The sequence below is a fragment of the Canis aureus genome, chromosome 1 (assembly GCF_053574225.1).
Source record: "Canis aureus isolate CA01 chromosome 1, VMU_Caureus_v.1.0, whole genome shotgun sequence".
Lineage (NCBI taxonomy): Eukaryota > Metazoa > Chordata > Mammalia > Carnivora > Canidae > Canis > Canis aureus.
In genome coordinates, this window is record NC_135611.1 from 4,056,198 (window position 1) to 4,083,569 (window position 27,372).

The following is a 27,372-nucleotide window of genomic DNA, read 5'->3' on the forward strand; positions in this document are numbered from 1 at the left end:
GCTTGCACCTGCCTTCTGCTCAACACCTGGGTTTTTCATGCACACCTCTCAGCGCCATGTGGTCTGCTTGAGAGGGAATCCAGCTTACATTCAAGTTGCCAGCAGCCCTCAGCACAGGAGAGAAGACAAGGGGATTGTCCTTCAAAGTATTTGGAAGCACGGGGAGAGAGTTTCACTTATGGAAAGAAAAGGAAGAGATACAGATGTGTACACAGGCCGAAAGCCCCCATGCCCTTCCGGCTCTGGTAATGTCATTTTTGGGAGCCAAGGACACTCCCAGCTTTGGCCTATAGCAGATGATCTCTCTTGGATTAATATGCATCGAAATCCATTAAAAGGGTATCAAGAACAATTTGTGTGAACATGTTTCTGTGTCTTTCCAGGGCTCAGTGAGGAGAGCATGTAATCCGTAAGCAATCCAGCTCACCTGTACAAGCGCCCGTGGGTGGGAAAGATAGATGGAGCCTAGTAGAGTGACGTTAAATTAGGTGCAAACAAAGGGAGTGCTCTGTTTTCACAGTTAAGGAAGCTGGGTCTCCAATGTATTTCAGGGCAGATATAGATGTGACAGGTTTGCCTTATTGGCCCTCCTTTGTCATGAGGTGGGTTTGGTGCGGGGAGAAGGGTGGGGACCTCAGGCACACTCACATTTGCCTGGAGGCTTGTCGATTATTGGCTATGTAACTTAGGGCAGATTCTTGACTTCTCTGAGTATAAATGCACATGAAATGCAGATGCTAAACTCTATCTGGTAATTTTATTGAGAGACGAAATAGAGGAGCAAAGGTAAAGTGCCCAAAAAGAGTCGGTGTTCAAGAAATATTAGTAACTGGTCTTCTAACATGCTACCTGGTTGATGATAAAGAAAAACAAAATGGCCAGTAGGATTCAATACCCATGAGAACAAGGGGGGAGAGAGATGTATCATCTACTTAATGATGTGCTACTTTAATTTCTATCTATCTTCCCAGGACAGCAATTGAAAGAAACGTTCATAGGATGTGACATCTATATGTTTGCTGAGTTTGTAAAAAGTAATTAACGTTTTGATCAGGTTTAAAAAATCTTAATTAGGCCTATGAGGTCTTAGGGAATATATCCTTTCTTCAATGGGTCTGTTTATTTTTTTTTAAGATTTTATTTATTTAGTCATGAGACACACACACACACAGAGAGAGAGAGAGAGAGAGGGAGAGAGAGAAAAAGAGAGAGAGAGAGAGAGAGGGGCAGAGATACAGACAGAGGGAGAAGCAGGCTCCATGCAGGGAGCCCGATGTGGGACTCAATCCCTGGACTCCAGGATCATGCCCTGGGCTGAAGGCGTTAAACTGCTGAGCCACCCGGGCTGCCCAATGGGTCTGTTTAGAAGACCAAGGATCACGGTTATCTGGGCTGGCTTATTTCCCTTGATATGTGCCCCAAGAATGCACCCTGATCCTAACCCCCTGTCACTGTTTGCAGGGGCACAGGGGACTTAGCAGTGGGGCTTCCCCTCATTCTGCCCTCGTGTAAAGAGATACCCTCTGTATCTTTGCTGTGTATATGTGTGGTGCTTCATGACTGGGTTCTCTATGTTGTGCAGGTTGGGTGTGGTCAAAAACAAAACAAGCTTCTGGGTAGAACTAGAAAGTGTATCTCCTGTCATACAGGTCGGCATGTGAACTCCTCTCTCTTCACTTCTGTTTTTCATTCTTTTACTTTGCAAGTGGTTCAAGGAGTTTGGTTCCCAGGGAACCACTAACATTTTTTTAAGGGTTATTTATGTATTTATTTTTTTAGAGAAGTGGAGTGGGAGTAAGAGAAGAGAGAGGGGCAGAGGGAGAGAGAGAGAATCTCAAGCAGACTCCAAGCTGAGTGTAGAGTCCAACTTGGGGTTTGATCCCATGACCCTGAGATCATGACTTGAGCTGAAATCACGAGTTGGATGCTTAACCAAATGAGCCACCCAGGCGCCCCTAGCCACTGACTTTGTACCCATCCCTCCAAGTGCAAGGGATGGCTCTGGGTAACTTTGACAAGTGGCTTTTTAGCAGGAAAGTAGGATAATAACAGACATGGGGCAGATAAGAGGACTGGCCATAGGTAACTTCACAAGTTGTAAACTCACTTCAGTTTTGGGTGATCTGTTTGCATTTAATAAATTCTACAGTAATGTTTCTAATGTATTCTATAGTCATAGCCCCCTATTTATTGTCCTTTGTTTGACAAAAAGTTGGCCCTGAAACATGAAAAAATATTAGAGCTTCCATTCTGCAAAGAGAAGAACAATTAGAAAATTCGTGAATTGTCCATTTGCTTATACGGCATTTGATGGAAGTGGATAGTGGTTCATTTCATGAAATCCTATGTGTTGATTTGAGGTCTTAGCTTGTAGAAAGTATTACAAGTGTAAAGAAAGCTGAGTTTCTAGCATGAGATGTCAGGCCTGTGAACATCAAACACTTTCATTTTATTAATGGCCTGAATAGCCTATGAGACCATCTCAGAGACACCTATAAAGCAAGTTTCATGGAAGTCATCTAAGCCTGTGTAATTCAATATCCCTGGGTAATAAGGAGCCTTGAATGATTTTCTAAACTCAATCATGTCATCTGTTCAAATGACCCCAAAGGAACACCCAATAACCTGGTGCTTTCACTGGCCAGCACACAAGTATCCCAGAGGTTATTACTAATATATGTGGCGAACACATGGCACTTTTTATTTCATATTTTATATTTATCTTGATATTGTTATCCAAATCCTTAATAATATTTAGCATTTATGAGTAATGATTTCTTTCTTCGGATCTTTTTATAAACATTAATGATTAATCCTCATTCCACTTCTGTGAGAGGATGTGTAGGAGGTTTCAGAGTTATATATAGAAACAGGCTAATTCCCATTATTTTGACTCTGCTGAACCACAAGATTTGGCCCATAAGACACATTCAAGGCTCTCCCTGAGTCTTTAAAAGGTACAAATGGCATAAACTCAACATCAGTTCCTTAGTTTCCCAAAGGTATGATTGCCAATCTGTCGTTTCCCTCGGACACCTTTGAAGTGAATCCTGGGGTCAAAGTCTTGTGACTGACCAGGTTTTCAGAGCCCTGCAGAGCTGCTGCAAGGCCAGCCAGGCAGCTCTCCCAGGGCAGCCCTCCCGGGGGCTTCCGAGGCACCCAGTGGAGCATGGTGTCCCCAGCTGCCGCTGCAGGGACAGCCAGGGCTCGGTCACCTGGACCTGGGGAGGCATCTAGACCACAGGTTGTTCGTGGGTGAGTTGACAGCTAAGAGGGTCACAGTGATGGGGCCAAGGTCCCAAGTGATATTCCCGAACACCTTAAGGAAGTTTCCTCCAGCAAGAAAGCAACTCCAGAGCCGCCACCCTGCTATCATCCCCAGGGCAGGAATGCTGCTCCTGCGGAGGAGCAGGTACTAACCCAGTGCTGCGACTTCAGCTAAGAAAGCCTCCCTGATGACACGCATGATGTGTGGGGAACGGAAATCCGTGCGTGTGTGGATTCCATGGGCAATCTTCTCTCCCATCCGCTGCTGACACAGGACTCCCCCGGGCATGGCCCAGAAACCGAGTCCCAGCACCTACACGGGGCCCATGAGAATCCTCCACAGGACAACCAGCCAGTGGTCTCGCTTCTGGGCTGTGCGGGTGTTTTGTTTGTTTCTTTTCTTTTTCTTTTTTGGTAACAGAAATAAATTGGCAAAGACCGAAGATGGTAAAATGATCCTTCTTGAACGTTCAAGGACTAGCTCCCCGGTTCCTGCAAGAGTTACACTGCGAGGAAGCAGGCTGTGCCTGAGCCAGAGCGCCGGAGGGGGAGGGAGGGAGGGAGGGGAGGGGGCAGGAGCGACCCGGGGCCTGCACAGAGACCGGCCAGGGTGGTGGCAGGCGGGAGAGAAGGCAGCAGAAGCAGGAGCTGCGAAGGTCCCCCGTGTCCATGGGCGTCCGGGCCGATGCTGCGCCCCTGGGAGGGCACCCTGAGGCTCACGGGCATCGCTCCGGGATGCTGCAGTCACCTGGCAGGGCTCCCGTGGCCCCGGGAGCCACCCAGGGGAGCCAAATGAGCCACCCAGGCCAGGGCGTCGGAGGGCCCCTCGGGAGCCCGGGAGCCCGGGGCCTCGGGCGGAGCAGGGGCTGCGCGCGGCTCGTAGGCGGGCCCGGCCCGGGGTAACCAGGGAGACCCGTCGCCATGGGGACCGCGCGGGTCGCTCCTCCCGCGGCGGGCGCGGGGCGGGGAGCCCAGGCCAGGGCGGCGCCGGCTGCCGGGAAGAGCGCCCCGGGCCTCGCGGGCCTGCCCTCGGCCGCGCTCGGTGCCCGCGAGGCGGGGGAGCTGAGCCAGGGCCGCGTCTCCCAGGGGAGCAGCGGGCGCTAACCCTGGCGGCCGGCGGTGGGCCCCGGGGCGGGTTGCGGGGCCTGGCTGGAGCGGCGGCGGCGGCCCGGGCTCCCCAGGGGCTGCGAGCCCGCCGGCCGGATCGTTAGCGGGGCCCGGCGCCCCCCCCCCGCCCGCCTCCCCCCCCCAGGGTCAGGGTGTCGGAATCTCGGCTTCCCCGCCGGCTCGAGATGGCAGGCCCGGGAGCTCCAGACGTTAAATATAGAGTCTACATGTTTCTACCAACAAATCTGGCCCTGCCGTCTGGCTCCCTGGCCCTCCAGGCCCTCCAGGCGTGTGCTGACAGCCGCGATCTCCGCCGGAGCCGGCCCCTCCGCAGGCCTGCGGGCCAAGCACTGCACGCAGCGGCCGCCGGGACAGGGACCCTGGCTGTCTCCTGACCCGCAGGGCTCCGGGGTGGGCGTTTCTCACTCTTACTCCCTAGACATCAGAGGGGATTTTGTAGGACACAATGCAGGCCTCCCGAAAGGCGCACATGGTGTGCATTTGCATTCATGTACAGCAAGCTGGGCTTCATCCTTCCCTGCCTGACACGGTGGGTGCAGAGCGTTAAATGTGGGACGTGCCCGCCTCCCCTCCTCTGTGCTGCCCGAAGATCACTGGGTGCTGCTCTGGAGTGGACTGCCAGCCATTGCTCTTGGCTGCATTTTTGACTGGCTCAGTCTTCTCTTCTTAGGAGACATTTTCCCAGCAATTTCTGGGCAAGCCCCCCTCCCCACCGCAAACAACCGAAAGTCTGTTCCTGACCCATCATCCAGGTTTGAGCCTCTGCCTGCAGAACTGCTCAACTGCTTACTTGTCATAAGTCATTAAGGAAGGTGCCATTTCAGGCAAAGGCAGATGTTTATGTGGCATCGCTCCTAATATTACATTTACAAAGTGATAAATTGGATAACAAAGTGACAAAGTTCCATGGTTCCTGAGCCTAAAAGTAATGAAAAGAAACCAAGCTACTTGAAATAGGTTCTCCTGGACAAAATGACTAAGAAATAACCCAGCATTTTGTAGTAATAATTCACGTGAGAAATGTACAGAAATGTAGACTGATCTCCAAGGCAGAGGAGTTCTCTGATTCTTTTAGAAGACAAAAAAAAAAAAAAAAAGTCTTATAAATCTGAGAAAGAGAAAATATAAAATAAAGTGTGCATCAAATACTCATCTGTGTTTCAAGCAGCTGGGAGGAAGGACCACACATCATATCAGCTAAATGAGGGTTTTGGATGAAAACAATCTCTCATTTCTCTTCCAACTCTGTTAGATTGTATGTATGTTTTCTGATATTTCACAACGCATTTGGACAAGAAACAACAGCTATCACAGATGATTGGGTTATTTTGTCCCCTAGAAATATAGGTTCTTGGAAAGTCGTGGGGTATCTACAGCAGCATTTTGAGGGTGCAGGTGAGTGAAGAGAAGAGGAAGCTGAGTCCTATGACCTTGGCCATCCAGGAGTAGCAACTCTTCTCTTTCGGAATTCTGAAGGCTGGGGAGGGGGATGACTTGACAGACAGCTAGGGGGTCATACAGAATGGCAGAGCTGCTCACGGGGCATGGGCTCCACTGTCAGAACCACTTGGATCTGAATCGCAGATGGGCCAGGCATGAGGCAACTCACCTAGTCTACTTCCCCACCATCCTTTCTTTTATTTGTTCATTGATTTATTTACCATAACCCAGGTGTGAGGGATGCACAGGGAGCCACACAGATAGAAACCCCTGCTCTCATGGGACTTATAGTCTTTTGTGGAGAGAAAGACCACAAAAAACCCACAAATATAAATATACCCGTCTCAGGTAGTCATCGGTACTATTGAGGGAATAAAAAGCTGGCTAAGCAGAGAGGGTCACAGGCAAGGGGAAGTGATATGTTATTTGTCACAAAGGGCCTTCTAATAAGGTGACCTACATGGCATGATACCAGTCTATGACCATCTCCACAAAGTCACCATCACCACAGAGTCTCTCTCACATGTCTGTTCAGAGGATGCACCACTTGTGTGATGCAACAGGAGAGCAGTTGTGCGTGACATTTCTCATAATGCAAATGAAGGGTATTCACACTGCAGACATGTGTAGCATGGCCATCACCTTTCTCTGTACACACTTAGTGAGATGATTCTACAGAGGTCAAGAGGAAGTTGCCCTTGAAGATGCTTTCTCATGTCACATAGATAGAGGTGTGGTCCTTGGCAACCCGATTTCAAAATCAGAAATAGTGGTATATGCTGGTGTTCCATAGCTTGTAATCCACTGTGAGATCTTAGGGTCAGAGAATGCCCTTTAGAGTAGGAACACCTGCCACCCATGAGTGCCACTGCTGGGCATCAAGTGCTCCCAGATCCACCAAGCAAGTGTAGTGATTGCACCAGTTTGGGGTTGAATTGGGTCCCTTAAAAAAGGTTGAAGTCTTAACTTTCAGAACCTTAGAATATGATCTTATTTGGAAATAGGGTCTTTGCTGATATAATTAGTTAATTTGGGTTCATACTGGGTTAGGTTAGGCCCTAACCCAATACGGCTGGTGTCCTTATAAGAAGAGGAAGAATATAAATATAGAGACCCCAGGGGGATGACAACCACAAGACGTGATGGAGGCAGAGACTGCAGTGATGCATCTATAAACCGGTGAACACCAAGGATTGCCAGCCACCACCAGAGGCTGGAAGAGAGTCCTGGAACAGATTCAGCCTTAGAACTCCATGAGGAACCAACCATGCCAACACCTGGCTCTTGGACTTCTGGCTTTTAGAAGTGAGGAAATGAATTTGTTGTTTAAGGTACCCACATTTGCGGTCCTTTGTTGCAGTAACTCCAGGAAACTAATACACTCTCTTTTTAGAGATGAATAATCTATGGGTTGGACAGCTTGTCTGCCTTGGCCAATAAAGGATACACGAGGGCCGGGATTTCAAAATCAGCTAGCTGATATGAACATAGGCCCTTGGACTATTTGCAAAGTGAGAACCACGTGGATTACAAATGAAGAAACATAGAAGCCCACCAACTGGGGCTGGTAATTCCCTTTTTACCTTTCTAAAAGCTGTCACTTGTGACTGAGTAATTGAAAATAACAACTTTATTTCAAGAAGTCAATGGCATAAGTATACCCAATATTTTAATCTCCAAAAGTAAAGTATCCAGGTGAGGATGGGGCACGTGGCTGCAAGAGGAAGCCAGCCATCCAGGCGTAGGGCTCTGTTCTGCTGGGGCTCCATCGGAGTTGAATGTGCCAAAGGCAAGTGTTTAAAGGTCAGTTGGACAGATTTCCAAACCAATTTAGAGGCATAGGAAATTTAAAGGTTATCTAGCCCTTGGGGGTGTCATATGGATAGTAGCAAAAGAGCACCACTTGTCAAACCATCAGGAGTTCTGATAGATCATTCTTCTGCTGCCGTGACCCTGGTTCTTCTCAGAATGTGATGTCTCACACCAAGGTGAGTGGGATGGTTCTTCTTCACTTAGATATGGGATTGGTCTGAGCTTTCTCCCAAAACCCTGCACTAGTTAGGGTTCCCCAGAGAAGCAGAATCAATAGGATATTTGTGTATGTGTGTGTGTGTGTGTGTGTGTGTGTGTATTCAAATGTTAATATCATCCAGAAATGCCCTCCCAGATATATCCAGTTATGTTCCACCAAATATCTGGGCATGTGTGGACCTGTCAAGTCGACAGATACGCATAACACCACATTTGCTTTTTGGTAGAGGATGTCTTTATTTCTGAATGGCCAACAATCCTATTTCCTCATGCGCCATAACTCTTACATTTGAGAAGCATTACCTTGCATGCTTATATTTGAAGAGAGACATTTGCCCCTTAACCAGCTGTATTATTTCTAATATGATATCACTCCACCTATGTTCTTTCCCTTTGGTATTTAAGCCTGTGATTGGTCTACTAGCCACTTGTTCCTAAGGCTTATAGATCATTTAGTTGTTGAGATTTAAATTTTATTTAAATTTTGACTCTAGCCATTATTTTTCAACCAACCTAGGGGTTATAGGCTCTGCATTTGACCCTAATATTCCAACCTATGAACCAGTTTCCTTAGTGTGAAATTACATTATGTAAGAGGCTCCCCTTTGTCCATTATCTGGGCATTTCAGTGACAGAGCTCTCAAAGAGGCATGATATTGTAAATCAGGAGGGGCCAGGAGGTGCAAGGGGAGAGAATAATAGTTTTAAGGCCACCATGGTAATTTCTTCTATTCTTAATGCCATAGAAAGAGCACTGTGAAGAATGGGCATGAGGTGTTTCTTCCTGGCAACTTGTCAAAGGAAGAATATTTTATGCAAATAGAGATATTCTATTCCGAGAAATAATAGATCTATAGTGATTTCATTCTTGTGTTTAACTGGACAAGGTTTACCTTTAAAAGATAGGTTGGCCCTTACCAGTACTACTTGTTGAATAAAGAAGGAATGCCGAGAAGATATTAATTGTACGACATTAAGCTAATAGCAAGCAACCCACATGCCATAGTCGAGAGAGGTCATCGATAAAAATTTGTTAAAGAATAATTGGGTGGGCTGAATTACTTAATAGGTATTGAAAATGATAAAATAAAGTCAGTGCAGAAAGATTAAAAATAGAAGGCACTGAGAAAATGCTGAATCCTGACCTTTGGCTATCAGCTTTGTGTTCTACTGGGAGAAATCGAGTCGCAAATGGGAATATTTTAATTGGTTTTTCCCATTTTGATTCTGAAAGACTGACCACCAACCAAGAAATGCTAGAAATAAAAAAAGGAAATTGGGCTTTCTGGCTTTTTTGCCTTTACTTACCCTCATGTGGAGTTATATAAAGTCCCTGGTCTTCTGGCAAGATTCCTTACCATCTCCTTTGGCAGTGGGTTCCTGGCCTCAGGTGCTCAGGTAAGTCCTGAGAGCTGTTGGTGGGATGGCATCCCAGTGTCGGACCGAGGAACAGGATGTCACAGCAGCCACGCAGAGTGCACCGTGCCTTGGGTTCAGCATTCACACAAGAGACCTGAGAAATTTAGTATCACGTAGCAAGTGCTTATGTGTGAGGCTGTGACAGTCACAACACATAAGATGCAAATTTTGCTCTTGCTGTTGGCTTGAAGTCAGCAAGGAAGACAAGATAACTAACTTTATTACAATGTATGTGTGTTAGTGTGTGTGCGCATGCGCGCATGTGCTGGGACTGGGGGAGGGGAGTACAGACACAGGAGGCTATGGAAGCAACCACCAACAATGAGAATACACAATATTTAGATTCTGAAAAGTTTTTCACACAGCATTTCTTCTCTTCTTAACAATTCGGTATTACTTTCTATTCATTTTTAGTATGTTGTATGATGGCCACAAAAACACCTTCTGATCCAAATCTGCAAGAAACCAACTAGTTAGAGATGCTGTGAGGACAGCTCCCAACTATACAACAAATTTCCAAATACAATGGCTGGTTGGTTTGGATGCAACTCACTCTATTTTGAAAATACACCATTAATCTACGTATCAGTCTGTTTCTGTTTTCTCAAATGAAAAGTGAAAGCTTAATTTGCTTGTTAAAAGTAAATCTTTTCGTAGAAAACAGTATGATTTTTTTCTGATGGAACTGTATCAATTCTATGTTAGTTTATATAATTTATATTCATTTCTTGAGGTTTTAAAATGTTATATGCATTTTTTTATCTAACACTGTCTCTAAAAAGGTATAGTTTACAGTAATTTTGAGAGTACTATTAAAAGAAAAATATGAATGAAAATGTATCAACAACCCATGCTAAATGGCATGTTACTTTAGAAATACATTCTTACTAATCAAGAAAAATCTTCCATATGTATACATTATACTAGGTACTGCATATGCTATTAAATCGGAATGAAACAGGATTATTCTGAATTTGAAAAAAATAAAAACTTTGCTTTTTTGAAGAAAAAAGATCCTTAGCAGAACTATAAAATTGTTTAAAAACCAACTGGAATGCATAAACATTCCAGATTATATCCTCTCCTTTTAAATCAAGTTCAAAACCATGTGAGGGAGACCTCCAAACTTTTGAAAGTCATGTTGCTATGTTGAATAAATATATCTCAATTAAAAGAGAGCAGAATGTCTAAAATTCAATTGCTAATAATTGCACATATTTCAGGAAAACTTGCCAGTGGTAAATTTCAAAGTAGACCTTTTCAATTTAAAGTCTTAACAAGATTAGGTCTCAAATGGCCACCCTAATTCTTCCCAAAGTCCTCCAATAATATCATTCTGAAAGACATGAATCCCAGAAAGATATCCGGTAGCCCTTATACCAAAAGTCATTTTCTTTTCTTTTCTTTTTTAAGATCTTATTTATTTATTCATGAGAGACACAGAGAGGCAGAGACAAAGGCAGAGGGAGAAGCAGGCTCCATGCAGGGAGCCCGACGTGGGACTCAATCCTGTATCCCCAGGATCACACTCTGGGCTGAAGGCAGGCGCCAAACTGCTGAGCCACCCAGGCATCCCCAAGTCATTTTCTTGAATGTCATCATTAATTATATTTTCCCCCCAAAAATAACATGAATCTTTTTTTTTTATTTTGGGAGAATAAGAAAGTATAGATTTAAAAAAAGGAAGAAAATTAAAAATATAATCTGTTGCAATAATAGCAAATACATATTGTAATAACAACAAATCACTCTTGTAAGTGATTTCACTTTATCTGCTCACCAACAAGTGGCAACTCTTCGAGGTAGGACAATTATTGCCCTCCCATGTCACAAGTGAAGAAATGGAGGCAAAGGGGATGAATAACCTGCTGGAGGTCACACAGACACAGAAGTAGTTAGTGAAAGCAGGGTTCAGTCAGTCTGTTCTTATTTTTGGCATTGACTTTGCACTGCTAGATGGAGAGAACCATTACATTTGTGTATGGACGTTCAAGAAAAGGGGAAGATACACATACCATTTTGTTATCCGCTTTTTTTTTTTTACTATAAAATGGATGATGCACATTTTTTCAACAATTATGTCACTTATCACTTAACAGTTGCATTATATTCAATTGTTTTGCGAAATCTCATCATGGGTTTCACAAAACCCCCCCTCCCTTGTTAAACATTGTCACCAACAATACTCTTATATCTGCTGAGACCAGGATCTTAATACTCCTCCACAATTGTGCCCTGGGATAAATTCCTAGAATGGAATTATTGGGTGAAGAGTTTATAGATCTTAAGTTTTGATACATGTGCCAGGTTGGGCTCCAGGGAAGATTGCAGGATGCTCAGCCCTTGGCGGGCACCAGTCACCTCCTAATTGCTGTATCGATCCGTTTCCTCTGGGGCTCGTCCAACAACCTCCAAAGCATCCACATGTAATATTTTTCCTAGAAAATGTTTCCTTCCATATTTTCTGAAGTGCTGTTTTCTGGGTCCCCTTCGAACCTCACTGCCTCCTCTTACTCAAGGCTCTTCCACTAGGGCCTCTAGGGATCAACAGAACCAGCTCACCCTTCATGCGCATTGCCAGGTGAATCCACCTGTTCTCACTCCCTCCCCCTACCCAGGTCTACTGCCCTGTCCCTTCTTTTTTTTTTTTTTATAAATTTTTTTTTATTGGTGTTCAATTTGCCAGCAGATAGAATAACACCCAGTGCTCATCCCATTTTGGTCAAGTGCCCACCTCAGTGCCCATCACCCAGTCACCTCCACCTCCCACCCACCTCCCCTTCCACCACCCCTAGTTCCTTTCCCAGAGTTAGGAGTCTTTCATGTTCTGTCTCCCTTCCTGATATTTCCCACTTATTTTTTCTCCTTTGCCCTGTCTCTTCTTAACCACTGGTCTCTCTTTCGTTTCCACTGCCTGTGGGGCATCATAGCAGCATCTTGATTCACAAACTTACATCTGAAACTAAATTCCATTATCTTTACCCCCAAACCTTCTCTTCCAGCAAATGCTTATTGACCCTGTTCCCCCATGAAACTCCACTGGGAAAAATAGGAAGTTTTTCCTTATTTCTTTCAGCAGCCCCAGAGGCAGAGAAAGGAGGAAGGGGCCTTGGCCATGGGTGACCCCAGGGATGATAGGGAAGTGAAGAGGATGCCGCGTCCCCATGGGTTCCTCCCACCTGCTTGTTTTGTTCACTTTTCCTAGGTTTTCTCTTGCATGCTAGGTTATAGCACACAAGTAGATATTCAAAATCACTTGATGGATTGCAAAATAAACTATCATAACTGACAAAGCTGAAAGAATATCATTTTCAGATACATAGCAGCCCAATTTATACATCAAAGAATGCTATTATTAAGTCAAAGAATAGGGGGAGAAAATGATTTCAAATATGTTAGATCAGTCAAAAAATAGTAGCATAAGACTCTCTACCCATGAGGAGCTTAAAATGTTGCTGGGGAGGTGTGCCATATTTACAATCACAGAATAAGATAGTAACACATAGTGTGTGCACACATGTGCATGTGTATACTTGAGATGCCTATGGTAAAAGTCTACCCAGTGGTTCCTCTTTCACCATGAGCATGATAGCAAACATTAGGGATTACTTGTTGAGCACATGCATGGGGCCCCTTGTCTCCTGTATTTACCTCAGTCAGTCCTTGAGGCTGGTGCTTTGACCAAGTCTGCACAAAGAGAAAGTCATAGAGCTAGGCATTTGGCTTCCAAAGCCACAGTAAGCCACAAACCTGCCTAATTGTGGAAAGGATGCCCAAGGTGGTCACTGAAAGATTCACGATCAGGTGTGGGCTCTTCCCCCAAAATCACAGGTCATGATGGAGCAGTGAACACCACCAGCAAACATGCCCCACATATAACCCACTCTTTATTTCTGTATCTTTGAATAACTGATCCATGTATCACCTTTGGAGATTTTTCAACTCCTGCTAATTCCCAATGTTGGTTTTCTTCTTCAACTTTTACCTTCCAAAGGTATTACCCAGGCTTACATTGATTAGCCAAGTAGACATTTGACTCTAAAATATGCTTTCCCTTTGCAGGTGTGTAACCCGTCAACTGTCTTCCACCTGATGACTCCGTCATGTTGAATTGTGTGTCAAGTCTGTTTCTTACTGATGGATGGACTTCAGCTTCTGGCTTTTGGTCATTCTTTGGCTTTAGAGAAGACACAGGTCAAAATTCCAAATAATCTGTAGAAACGGAGAACTTTGTTTCTGCAAATGGCATCTCTGACTTGGGGTTTCGAGAGTCCCACTGAGGTGGTTTCTGCTGTGGGGAGGAGTGAGCTGAGCAGAAGAGAAGTTGTGTTTCCTCACCCTCCAGAGCAGTTGCCAGCTGTGAGTGTGCAATGAGACATAAAAAGACAAGGCCCCAGCCTTGAAGAGTTTACAACCCAAGCCAGATGTAAAGGAGATGGCAGCCAGCACTAACAACTCCATTTGTGCAGCTACGACTGGTACAGAGAAGGCTGCAGGACAATGCTGCTGGAAAGACTTATGGGACAGGAAAGGATGTCCAGTGCACAGATATCTGAGATGCAGCTCAGAGGTTCATGGAATCAAGTAGGAGAAGGTATAAGTCAGTGATGAGTTATATTGATCTACCAAAAATTTGAAAAGAAATTGAGAATAACTTAATATGACAACCAAATAGATGATCCATGAGATAGTCATCTTTTACATGGTTACTTACTCAAATGGCTTTTCCACGATGACCAACCCCTTGGTTCTATGGCCCTGGTCTCATGGGTTGTGGCAGATGCTCAGTGGTGTGAGAAAAGAAAGCAGCGCTCCCTAACTCTGCTGCCCTCCTCAGGATCTGAGTCATTAGCACCTGAAATGGGGGCTCTAGCTTGATGTAATGACATGCACACCCTCGGTCCTTAGAAGAGTGTAGGGACAAAGAACACTTGCACGTATGATGATTAGCAAGTGTCCTGCTAAACACGTAAAACTTCCTTCTAAAGGGCACTGGTGCGGTGATGACTTCTGTCATTAGAGTTGCTGGCTAAGGGGAGCATTAGATGATCAGTAGGAGAACTGAAGGCAGAAGTGTGACTTCCAGAAAATCCCATGAGCACACCAAGGGGAAATTAGATGTGACTTTGTACAAGGTGCCTGTGACAGGGGGAATTTTGGGTGTGTTGCGGGGTTGTCACAATGCCCTGGGTGCACACCCTACCCAAGTGCAGAGGAAACACATCACTGTATTGGAAGACTCCATAGGTTGGCACCCCCAGCTCTTGAAGAGCATTAGCCACAAAGAGTTAGGGAGATGGGGTTAAGCATGGATAGCATTGAGTATACTTTTTCTAGGAATGGGAACAGCATAAATTCATTTAGAAAATATGCTTTTTATGGAAAGAAAATCAACGAGGGTCCACCACTGAGCAAAAAGAACAGTTGACATTTTAGTGTAAAATACTTTTGTGCACTCTGTAGGGTTTTTTTAAAAAAAGATTTTAAGTAAACCCTGCACCTGACATGAGGCTCAAACTTACAACTCTGAGATCCCGAGTCGTGTGCTCTATTGACTGAGCCAGCTGGGCACCCTAAGAGTTTCTGAACTAACATATCATGAGTGTTGAAATTTTAGCAACCATTTGACTTTCAAATAACTGCATTGTGTTCTTTTGATTTCTTTAAAAAAAAAGATTTTATTTATTTATTCATGAGAGATCCAGAGAGAAGCAGAGACACAGGCAGAGCCTACAGAAGCAGGCTCGCTGTAGGGAGCCCAGTGTGGGACTCAATCCCAGGACCCCGGGACCATGACCTGAGCCAAAGGTAGATGTTCAACCGCTGAGCCACCCAGGCATCTCATGTTCTTCTGATTTCTTAAAAGAAAGAAAAACCAGAGAACATAAAATTTGCAAGCAAGGAAAAAAAACCAAACCTCCCTAATAGTTTCCAATACCTTTCACTCCATTGGTGCTCCCACAGCATCCTCTCCTGGAGGGTGATCCTGTGCTCCTCAGGATGTATGCTCAGGTCCAGCTGACATGGGGATTCTCGGTCCTGGAGCAAGGCCAACCATGCGGTGCCTTGTTGGTCTGACTGACAGTGAGGCGTTGCAATGCTGTGCATAGAAATACCGTAGATACTCGCCCTTCTCCTCAGCTCCCCCTCCACCTCCAGACCTGGGGCACCCTCTCTGCCCAAGTCTGGGACTAAGTTGAAAAGTAGAGTGTGAGGCGTGGGGGCTGCAAAGCCATGAGCTTGAGAGAAGGTAGGTTTTTCTGGGGACTAGGCCACCAGGCTGCAGGCCAGAGGCAGGTCCATGCAGTCACTCCAAGAAAACTTTCCATACGAAAAAAAAATCAATAAAATTCCTCCACCTTTTCTTAACAGTCTACTACTCCTGTCCTTCTAGAGGTGATATGCCTTTACTTCTTTTGCATTCTGTGGCAAAGGATTCTTTTCTTTATGAATTAAAAGAACACCTGTTTTACTTCTCTAAAGTTTGTTCTGTCTTTGACCATCTTGAGTCCTGACTGATTCTGCATTTGGCAAAATCCTTATGGGCCATCAGGGTTCCATTGTCTTCAAAATTCCATTATTTTGGGTGGGGGGAACGCATGACTCTGTATTTGCTCCCACTGCTTTAGTTAGGTGTGTTTTTTCTATTTCTAGTTGAATTGTGATAAGTGACCTTAAACTCTACTGCCTCACATCTCTGAGATTTTATTTCAGTTAAAGGCTTCTTAGCTACTTTTAAAACTTGTTGAAATCCTTCCCCTTGAAATGTTTCCTTTCCTTTACAAATTTCTCTCTCTTAAACCTTTATAAATTTGATCTTTTAATGATCACTTCCAACACAATTTGACTACTCGGAACTAACCCTTCCTTGAAAAGCAAATAGAAAATATCAAGTCCAAAGAGTTATCAGTCTTGTCTTCTATAATAAGAGACTATCCCCTAAACTACTTCAAGGAATTGTTTGAAAAGCTGTGGTTTTACTCTATTGTTCTTAGTTTTTGCCAATGAATATTATTTTGAGGCTAGCCCAGGGGATGGCAAACTTTTTTTTTTTTTAATACATGTCCAGATAGTAAATACTTTAGGTTTGGTGGGCTATATGGTTTCTGTCACAAGTCAATTCTATCTTTGTAGCATGAAGTTACCATAGGCAGTATGTAAGTGAATGACTGTTCAATGACTGTGGCTGTGTTCCAATAAAACTTTATTTACAAAGATAGGCTGTGGGCCATATTTGGCTTACAGGGCTAGTTTGCTGACCTGCATTCAAAATGATAAATTAAACTTCTCTTCCATCAGGACCTGGTTCATATAAATAACCAGAAAAGGCATTTGACTTTTTCTGGTCTCATTAAGGGATATAGAATGATAAAATATTAGAAATAATCAAATATCAGCATTTAATAAGTTGCCTACATGAACGCTAGAAAATGTCGGTCCCTGCTTTCTTAGCTTGGTGAGCTTGGTAACCTTGGTCTACCACGTATCCGTTTTGGTAACAATTTTTAGGATGGGCTAAGAATCACTTAATTCATTATAGCTTCCATTGTAACTTCTGCTTTTTTTCCTCCTTTTCTCCATTTTTGCTCTAGTCAAGTCAGTGCCTTCCATTTCACAGGTTTTGAAGGAAGTGGTGATTTTCTTTGCTTTATAATATTTATAGTAATTATTTAATAATGGCAATATATACTATGTTTGCCCTCAGCTCCCATTCTGTATCAGGTGTTGGGCTATTTAATCTGTAAATTCTGTTTCCAATTCTTATAATGATTTTATTTTACAATTTTACATACTTTTTCACGAGAGACACAGAGAGAGAGGCAGAGACAGAGGCAGAGGGAGAAGCAGGCTCCCTGTAGGGAGCCTGATAAGACTGGATCCCAGGACCCTGGGATCACAACCTGAGCCAAAGGCAGCCACTCAACCACTGAGCCCTTCAGGTGCCCCTCTTATAATGATTTTACAAAGTAGGTACAATTAGTTTTTTGCTTTTTTTTCCAGAAAGGAATATTGACATTCAGAGAACTTCATGGACTCCCCTCATATCACACAGATTTTTACGTAGCAACTTCTGCATCTCTTTTTCACATGCCTGCTGTTTAAAAATTCTTGATCTAAGAACCTATTTTCTCTGTCCCTTCCGTGACACCACCATATCTCACTTTTCAGATTAAGTCGGAGCAGTGATTCCGAGCTAAGACCCTCAGTTTCTGTTCCTTATTTTTCACATCTATAAGACCGAGCTATGGAACACAGCCCATCTACAAATACTGCAGTGATGTTGCTGCCATGGATATTTATGGAAAATAGATATTAGATGACAAAAGGACACCTAAGCAGCTGCTGTGTGATGAGCTTTAATGGGGTGGCTGCAAACAGGGTGGAGTGAAGGAACTCCTCCAGGGACTGGAGAAGAACACCTTCCAGCAGAAGGCAGTATGATTGGGCACTGCTGGGACCCGCCTGGCACAGAGCAATCAGAACTGGGTGGTTCTTTTAGTGCAAGAGAAGCCAGCAAACATGAATCTAAGAGATAGAAATGTCAAAAGTTACAAGCAGTGCAAATAGTGGCTATAGTTGTGGGCAGAAGGAAAAGTCTTTACTTGAGTAAACGTGGAAAGAATTTCTGGCAACAAATATGCAGGCATGGATTTAACTAAATAAATTTTGACAAACTAGAACAATGTTGACAACAGGAAAACACCATCAGGTGCATCATTGTCAAACATAAAGGACAACACACTTAAATTAGTGTAATTAAACTCTATCCTTGCCACCCAAAATTTACCATAAGGTTGAGGAGTCAGGACATACTCTCATGCTCCTTGGAACTCAGTAGAAGTATCTCCAAAAAGATGGCCCTTTGCCAATTCATCCATTTCTACTTTCAAATAAGGTGGGATTTTATTTGTTTTTTTACTACTGAATAGGGAAGTTTGGGGATTTTTCTGGATTATTGCATTCTCTTGTTAGTTTGACCTTTTTGTTCCTTGCAAAATAAGCAATGTCTTTGGCTTCATCCAATCTGTCTTTGGAGAGAAATTGCTCTCTCTTCATGATAGATCTCATGGTATGTGAGAATACAATGTGAATAATGGGAGTGAGAAGCTAGAATTCTGTCCATGCTGAGTCACCCCGCATCATAGAACATAGCATGTGGGTTAATGGTTGCAATGTGGAAGAACAAAGGCGAGTACATTAGACAAGCGATATGGCTGGCTGGCCTGAAGCTCCTATGGCAGCCGCCTGAGAGAAAGGCATCAATATGGCACCTCCACCCAGATGGCTTTCCCTGGTGTTAGTCTGAGTGTCTCAGGAAAAAGACTTTCAACTACCCAAATCAGTTATCACTTCAGTACATGTGTTTTTAAAATCCTTTTTATGTTTGGTAAAAATCTCTGCTTGAGTAAACAGTTACATCACTAATTGCTAAATATGACATTATCAGATTGTTTTGACTTCCTAGGGGTGAGGGTAAGGAAAAAAGGTTAATTACAATTACTTTTGTCTCTAACTAATGGAAAGCAGTGTTAACATCTGTGTGTTGCCTGCAAGAAGGTTGGCAATAATCTCTATGTATTAACCAGAGTAGAATAGAATGACCCAAAGTGTGGATGTCATTGCGTTACCTGAATTTACCCAGCAGCTAACAAAATAGGTCTCTTTCGCTAAAGACTAATTTTCACATAAAAAAAAATCTTTATTATGGGCCTAGTGCAGTTAAATTGCCTGACACAGTAGGGAATCTATACTTAGCCTGGTAATATTAAGCACTGAGAAATGCCTCAGGTGATGATCAAGCTGAGCGGTAATTCAGACCCCTGATAATTCTCTTCCAAGAAAATTCCACCAGGTGGCACAAAATGTCTCAAAGAGCACTGAGCATGCTCTCTCTTTGGACCACAGTGAATTGTGGAAAAAGGATTAAGAACTGCTAAAGATTGTAATAAGCCTCCCCTCCTCCTTCTGAATACACATGTTCTTATCCCCAAACAGCTTTTTGAAAGACAAAAAGTATTCATGTGACAATATATACATTCTATATATTCACTGAAATTCACCCTTTGAATAATGTATAGGGCTATTCAGTAGAGATAAATAAAGCAGTGTGGGAAGAGAAATGGAGATTTGCAAAGTTGCCAAGTCACCAAATCTAAAGTCATCGAGTGTGTAGAGAAATCTTAATACAAAATCTTTCCACAAGTTTAAAAGTGAGACCATTCATACAAGTTGTAAATGTTCTGGCATGTTGAGAAACTACAGTGATACAGAGATCTGTGATGTTTAACCGAAGCCAAAATTGTTGCTACTCAAAGTCTAGGGAAAGACTTTATGGGGGAATGAAATGAGGTGAGAGAGTTTTCTTTGTTCTAGATTTTGCTACTACTCCTGAAACAGTGGTCTAATATTTGCCCAGAATTGGGAGTAAATATATACTGGAATAGGGTGTCCGTTAAGTAATTAGATCAGATATTGTAATAATATGCAATCCCACATGATTCTGTCCTGATGAATAGTGGGGGAGGGGTTTGGCTCTGGCCTGTGGAGGGCGTCTTAAGTTAACCTATGGAGGAGGGTTCTCAGCTTGCTCACGGCAGTTGTACTAGTCCCAGAGATGCTGTCTTGATATGTTTGTGAAAGGGCCAGGCATATGCATTTGGAAAGAAAACTTCCCAGATAATTTTCAGGTGTCTTCTAATTAGGAGACTTAAATATAAGGATTTAGTTTTCTTTGGTGATAGTCATGGGTGGGTTTCCAGGAATTCCATCATGACAGACCTTCCTGAGAACCAGGGAAGATCAATCCCCATTGAGTAGATCTAGAAAGAAATCTAGCATCTCTTCCTTAAAGAGAAATTCTTCATTTCTCTCTGGAGATAGAGAATGGTTGAGTCACGTGAAATTTCAAGCATCCTTCAGGCTCACCTGTCTCAGAAGGAATGACTTGTCCCTTAAGGAAAAACAAAAAATGAATATACAAGAATATAAGAATTGTTTTTAAGGTGGACTTTGAAAAATACAAATTTGCATATTTTGAGCTGCAAGGAAATAAGATAAAGAATCACAAAATTAAGTTATGTGAAAGAATTAATATTTTGCTCATTCTAAGTGGAATGTGGGATGTATGAGGGATAATCCAAGGAATAGGGCCTCAATTTTAGAGCTAAGTGTTTGAATTTATTCAATGTGAAGTCAACAATGCTTCTGATTCAAGATATAATGTGAATGATTTTATGCATTAGGAGGCTTAAACATGATAGTTATGTGTAAAATGAATTAGAACAGGAAGAGATTGAATTAATACTTACTTCCACTGAGTTCTTTCTAGTACGAGGATTTGTGATAGCTACTGATGTATGTTCAGCGTTTCACTTAAACCTTATAACGACTTTGTAAAGTAGGTGCTCTTATGGCCAATTTTAACAACAATATTCAAGGCTTAGAGAATGTAAATGCTCTGACCCAATGTATAACTTAAAATGACGGAACAGGAATTAAAACCCAATTCTGTTGGACTTCAAGATCCGCAAGTAGGATGATTGTATTGAGTCATCTAAGAATGCATGTAAGGAGAGAATTAACAGTCATTCAGGATAGAAGTGATGAATTAGAAAGCAATTCCAAGAGAAGAAAAAATTCTCTGGCAAACTATAGCACAGAGCTTTTTTCTGCTAGAAATTAAATATTAGAAATTATATCTGGAGCAAAAGTCAAAGGAATTTTTAAAAACCACATTTGCATGGAAACCAACATTGCAAGTAACACATGACCTTGAACATTTCTGAGTATTGGGGCAAAGCTACTGTACAAGAACAACTCAAGGTTCTTCTGGTCTTCATGGAGTAGTAGTGCATCTAATCCTCCAGCTCCTGTTTTCTTCGAGCTCCTTAGCTACATGATTTGTGTTTGGCAAAAGTCCAAGTGCATTAGACTGTCAATTAGATAATGTGATTAATCTAAACTCTAAGAATGCTCAAAAAAGTACTGAGGTAGAAAACTATCATCTTTGCATTTACCCAATATCTCATTTTGAGAAGAATGAATGTTCATGCCATTAATTTAGAGAAATTCTGCACTGAAGCAGAAGAAACTCTAAACCGGAGTAGATCTTCCTGGGTTTGGTTTCCTCATCTCTAAGAAAGGACTGACCATGCCTATCACACCAGGCATTTCACAGGGACAAATGAGAAAACCTACAATGGAGATGTGCCTCGCATTTGTCAGTATTCAGTCAAGGATAGCTGTCTTCCACCTTTAGCTTTTCTAGAGTTGAATGTGTGTCTCACTTCTGGGCTCTGGGTGTCTTCTCAGTGTCTAAAGGTAAGAACAGGGCAGGCGTTCAGCCCCTTTGTCCATCACCTTCACACACCTGTCACTCATTCATCCACTTACTCAGTGAATGTGTTTTGGGAACCTCCTCTATGTGCAACACTGGCAACTCGGAGATGAAAGTAGATCAGAGAAAGACACAACCACATGCACACAAAGCTGTGACAGACAGAGGTGAGCTCTGGAGAGAGTAGAGGCATTACCTAAGGCAGTCCACAGGGCTCTGAGAAGACTTTTGGTAAAGGTGTGTCTTATTTGGATCTTGAAGAATGTGTGTGAATTACTTCATAGAAGACAAAAGGGAGGAGGCAGAAAATGATGTCTGGAATAGCAAAATTCTAGTTCCATAATCAGAAAACACTTCTTACTTTCCCACTAGAAGGGTGACCATCTGATACATATTTTAACAATAACATCCCTATGATTCCTCTTTTCTCTGGATTCCTTCTCAGATTAGTCTTAGGGCAATTTAAGAATTTTTCACATTGAATTAAGGGGCTCTATAACTAATCTCTGTTGACCCATCAGACCAATGATTCAGATAGCAACATTTTCTACTCCACTTCCTTTAAACATAGCAATAAAACACTGTTGGATAGAAGAGATCTACAGATTTCTTCCCCTGAACTTTATTGTTATCCTTTTGTTTCTCCCCCTCCCACTGCTCCTTGACCCCCATCCAAGGTAGTATAGGATATTGTCACAAAATCAGAATAGTAGTTGAGATCATATGACCAGTTTTAATTTCAATGTTCTTCATTACATTTAGTTATGTATTGTTGATCACATTACTGGAAAACCCTTAATTTTAAGTAGGAACAAGAGTTCTTGCACTCTCTTTAATAAAATCTCTGACAAAGAAGTGATGAACTGAAATCATTTCAAACTCTGAAAACATGTGATCTAAGCTATTATCATACAGTTGTTATAGACCATTTCACATCAAAGGAAGTAGATGTACTTGGTGGGGTCAGAGAGTCATGAAGAAAGCTCTAGAGTTGAGCAAATGATCTTTTGTTTGCTTTCCACTTATCATTCAGTTATTTTGTAGGTCTTTCATGTATTATAGTTAGTCTTTTTTATTTCAATATGTTTTCTTAAGTATTTTTGAATTTTAAAATCTACAAATAGATTCTAGAGGCATTTTTGGGGGGTCACTTTTAAAATTTCTATTGCTTTGTTTCTGGTATTACTGAGACAGTATTTAAAGCAACGTTCATGGGATGCCTGGGTGGATCAGCAGCTGAGCATCTATTTTTGGCCCAGGGCATGATCCTGGAGTCTGGGATCGAGTCCCACATTGGACTCCTTGCAGGCAGCCTGCTTCTCCCTCTGCCTAAGTCTCTGCCTCTCTCTCTGTCTGTGTCTCTCATGAATAAATAAATAAAATCTTTTAAAAAATAAAGCAATGTTCATGAACACTGTGATATATCACACCCTATTTTTATGCACCACGAGGTAGTGAGTTTTTCTAAAGTAGAGCTCATGTCTTAGTCATTTTCATAGGCTCTAAAACATTTCTGAGCCCATTTACAAAATTTTTAAATTTTTTAAAGTGAAACTTTCTGAAGTAGTGTAACTTTCATGAGTAGAAAAAATTCTGTGCATATATTGTCAGTTAAGCTCTGGCACGAAAGGCTTCTGTCAGCATTTTCATAGGGTTGGTCTATGCAGTCAAAGCTGAGCAGATGATTGTATAAATTATCAGATACGCTGGGTCCAGCTAAAGATCATTCAAGTACACAGAAGCTCCATGTAACTTGTCTTGGTATAGTTGGGTTCTCAGTAATTCTGGATCAGAAGCATGATGTCTTCTCTCTCACATACATACTCACAGACTAACAGACACACACAGACACAAGGAACTGAATGTACCATAGATTAGCTTTCTTTTCCTTGCATCTGTCTTCTTTATGGAACTGCTAATTCCCAGGGTACTTCTTTTAGCATACTCTGAAGAGCCCGAAATACTGAAGGACAACATGCAGCTGACCTAGAAGAACACACAACATGGCAACCAATGGCTCATGAAGGGTGATGAGTTTAAAACTATCTGCCGGGAAAACAAAAAGTTTGAAGTTGTTCTGTTTCTGACAGATCAGAAGTTGCAGCCATGGAGTGGGTCTTACAGACTGGTAAGTCTACTGGTATTTCCGGAACTCTTCAAGTGGTTATTTAGGAAGATAATTTCATCTAAAGAGATAGTATGAATTAACTGAAGTCTTTAAAAAGACTAGCCTAAATATTGGCACATCCATTCTTAATTAATCTCTCATTAGTTTATTCAGTTTGTACATAGGAATCACAATTTAGGACACACCGTGTGTAATGGACATTTGTGAATTGTTTTGTCTGTCAGCATCTGAACTCTGTTTTATAAGTTTTAATAAGTTACAAAGAGTATCTCCTTTTTAGAAGCAAAAAATGCTAGATGTTGACTTCCTCAGTCTTCCTTGCACCTGGGGCTCAGTGTACAACTAGTCTCTATTTTACTCTACCAATCAGACTCACTTCCAATAGACATTGACTCAAAGCCAGAGGCACAAGAGGGTGGGCACTGGGACAGCAGCTGAAAGGGGATGCAATTGTCTGCCTGCATGAACACCCACCAATGGAGACAACCCCCTGGTCCAGGAAGCACCATCAGGGCTCAATGTTAGCAGATGTGGCTTCTCACCAATGAGGCTTATTTGGGGGTACTGTTTCTTAAACTGTAGCCTCTACTTTGAGCCCTAGCCAGTGTTTCCCTGAATTGCCTAATATCCTCTCAATACATTTTCTTCTGCTTATGTCCATCTTTTGTTTACCATGAAGAATCTAATTTCCTGTGCTGGACACTAGGGGACCTCGGAGATGAGTAGGACCCTCTCTGGGACCTATGGACTTCACACTCTAATAGGTGAGAGGAGGCAAGTTCACTCTCAGTGGAACGGTGTATATGATTGTTCTCTCCATTAAACCACTCAAACTTGCAGAGAGGATCGCTGGTGTGGGTTCTCAGGGAGCCAGGGAATTCTCCAGTTCATCTTTCTGGGGTAAGCAAGTTTGGCTCGTTACCAGGAAAAGGGACGTTCCACACAAGCTTCCCCTTACACATGTGAGTGGTGGAGAAGACAGGCGGAAGAGAGTCTTGCCTTTTGTCTGAATGTATTTGTGGTAGAATAAAATCTGTGGCTGAGTTAGCAGGGAAGAGCTTGCCTCAGCTCAGGCCTGTGTGGAGTCTACACAGATGGCGCTCCCGGTAGGATTACACATCCCAGGGAACTTCTGAACCATATGGAGGAGAAAGTTCCCCGGCTGAGAGTTCCGCTCCATTATTTCCCATTGGAAGTAGCGCATTGTGATCAAGCTTGAATTATCAGATGCGAGGCAACGGGTATCAAAATGTTATATTTGCCAGAGTTTGGAACCACTTATTCTCAGCCTAATGATTATAAAAAACATGTGGTTATAGCATATTCTGAGTTATGCTACCAGGGATCATTTACAACACTTCCAAGGGCACAGCCGTGTAACTGTGCAAAGAGTGTCCCTGCCTTAAAGCAGAATTCTGGAAAGAAGGATCATCCCACACCACCGTGGGACATGCCCTGGCTTCTGAGTGCTGTTTCTTCCTGAATCTTTGTGATGGAACATTAAACTTCGTGGCCAGAGAACATGGTGCCCTTGCTTTGCCAGCACTGGGTCCTGGTGGGCACTGCCACCATACAAGACCCTAAGAGCATCTGTGTGAAGCCCTTTTGTGGCTTTGGATGTCTTCATAAGCCAAAAATGGACAGCACCAGAGACAGAATGGTGGGGATATGTAGGGAGAGATAAGGATCCTGATGTACTCACTGGGACTGGCTAACCCTGGGCACCTTTGGTATCAGTGTCCCAGCCCAGGAGATGCAAGTCCAGGACCCATCACCATGGAGAACAGCATCCTCTAAGCATCACCCCAACATGACTGTCTGTGTCTGAGAAAAGGGAACTGCCGTATCTGAGAGGTGGCCTCCAGTGGGGGAGCATTTCATTTGAGGAAACATATGAGCTGGGGGTCAGAAACAAGAAGGCTAGAGCAAGCCAAGTAGCTGCAGATCAGCTGGCGCAAGCTGGACAACAAACAAAAGCTTGCCTGTCATGTGCATGAGCGACTTCCAGAGCCTTCCATATTGAAAAGGAGACCTCCACTGGCAATGTGCCTGTATTCATTCATCTCCACCTTGCAGGGCCTGGAAGAGAGAACTCTGAGCTACACAGGTCAAGAGAAATGGCCCACTGGACTATGTTCATAGTCTGCCTCCGGGATGGAAAGCACATGACTCCTCCCCCAAGCTGGGCCCACTAAAGTCTGGTGGTCCTCCCTTCCATTTGCACATGTGTGGACTTCTTTCTGGTAAATCTCACCATTATTGTAGTGCTCATATATGTCAGAAGATAGAGCCTACTGAGAGCAAGGCCACTCACCCTCAGAGGGACAGAGGTTAGAGTCTTACCTGAACAGAGTGATAGGCCTGCTTCCTGGGGTCAGCATTAGAGGCATGTTCCCCAGGTTGCAAGTGCAAACTGAAAAAAAAAAAAAAATAAAACATTTGGGTTCAAGAAGGAAAAGAGAAACAGAAATATCCTGGGTGGAACTATTTTTCACTTGAGGAAGTCATGTGAATGAACTAAAACTTGTCAGTCCAGGAGGTAAGCTGGGCATGGAAGAATTTTAATTCATCCCCCAAAGACACACTCATTCTCCTCTGTTCTCCTTTACTATTTAGTAAAGGCTCTTGAGAAATTCCCAGCCTGTCTTTTTGGTACAGGCCAATTGAGAATTTTTAAACTTGGAGTTCTAACTGCTAGGGCATAAAATTCCAGAATAACTGGAATACACCTAGGTGCTAGCAGCAGGAGGAATGAAGGTTCAAGGTAGTAAGGTAGAGTCAAGGAGGTTTGGTTAAGTTAGGGGGTATGGGCATAGCCTATTCAGCTAAGCAGGAATCGACATTCAAGATTTCTTGGACACCAGCAGGAGTAGATACATTGGTTGTTTCTTAGATTCTCCTCAAAACCACATGACCAGATTATAGAGCTAGAAAACAGAAGTACTTGTGCATTGCATTGCTTAAGAGTATTTTAAACACTCTGTGAAGATTTTAGACAAAATAAGCAATATTAGTAGGAAGTCTTCAGGCAGGTTGAATCCCATCCAGAAACACAGTTTAAATGTCGGTTACAGATACTCTTGCTGAATCTAGACCAGACATAGATGATAGATTCTCACCCAGTTATAAAGCAATTACCCCCACGGCTTTGGGCCAAAAGATTGGATATTTGAGACTCTGAAATGATCACCCTGTAAATGGCCGTAATGTGGGTAATTAAAAATAGATTATTGGATTAAGATTTGAATTACGTTTGAAGACCTTGCTTTTCCTTGGTGTATGTGGTTTTTGTGTTTTGGGTTTTTTTCCGTTATTTTTTCTCTCTGAGTGATCATAATTGAATGCATCTTTAGACTACAAATCGTAATTTTGCTGTCAGCCATGGTACTTTAATCTCAAATGTTTATTAGAAAATTTCTCTGCACTGTGAATTTAGCTAACAAGAGGCACTTGAATCAAGTGAATGGACTCCTAACAAAATTAAGAACTTGGTAAAGCTCTGTGTCAGGGGCTACTACAGTGAGCTTTCAGAGCTATAAATTTCAGATTTTCATATGTAGGATTTTACTAATAATCAGAATAAATACAAATGTATTAGTGCTTAGATTAACTCTTCTCTAGA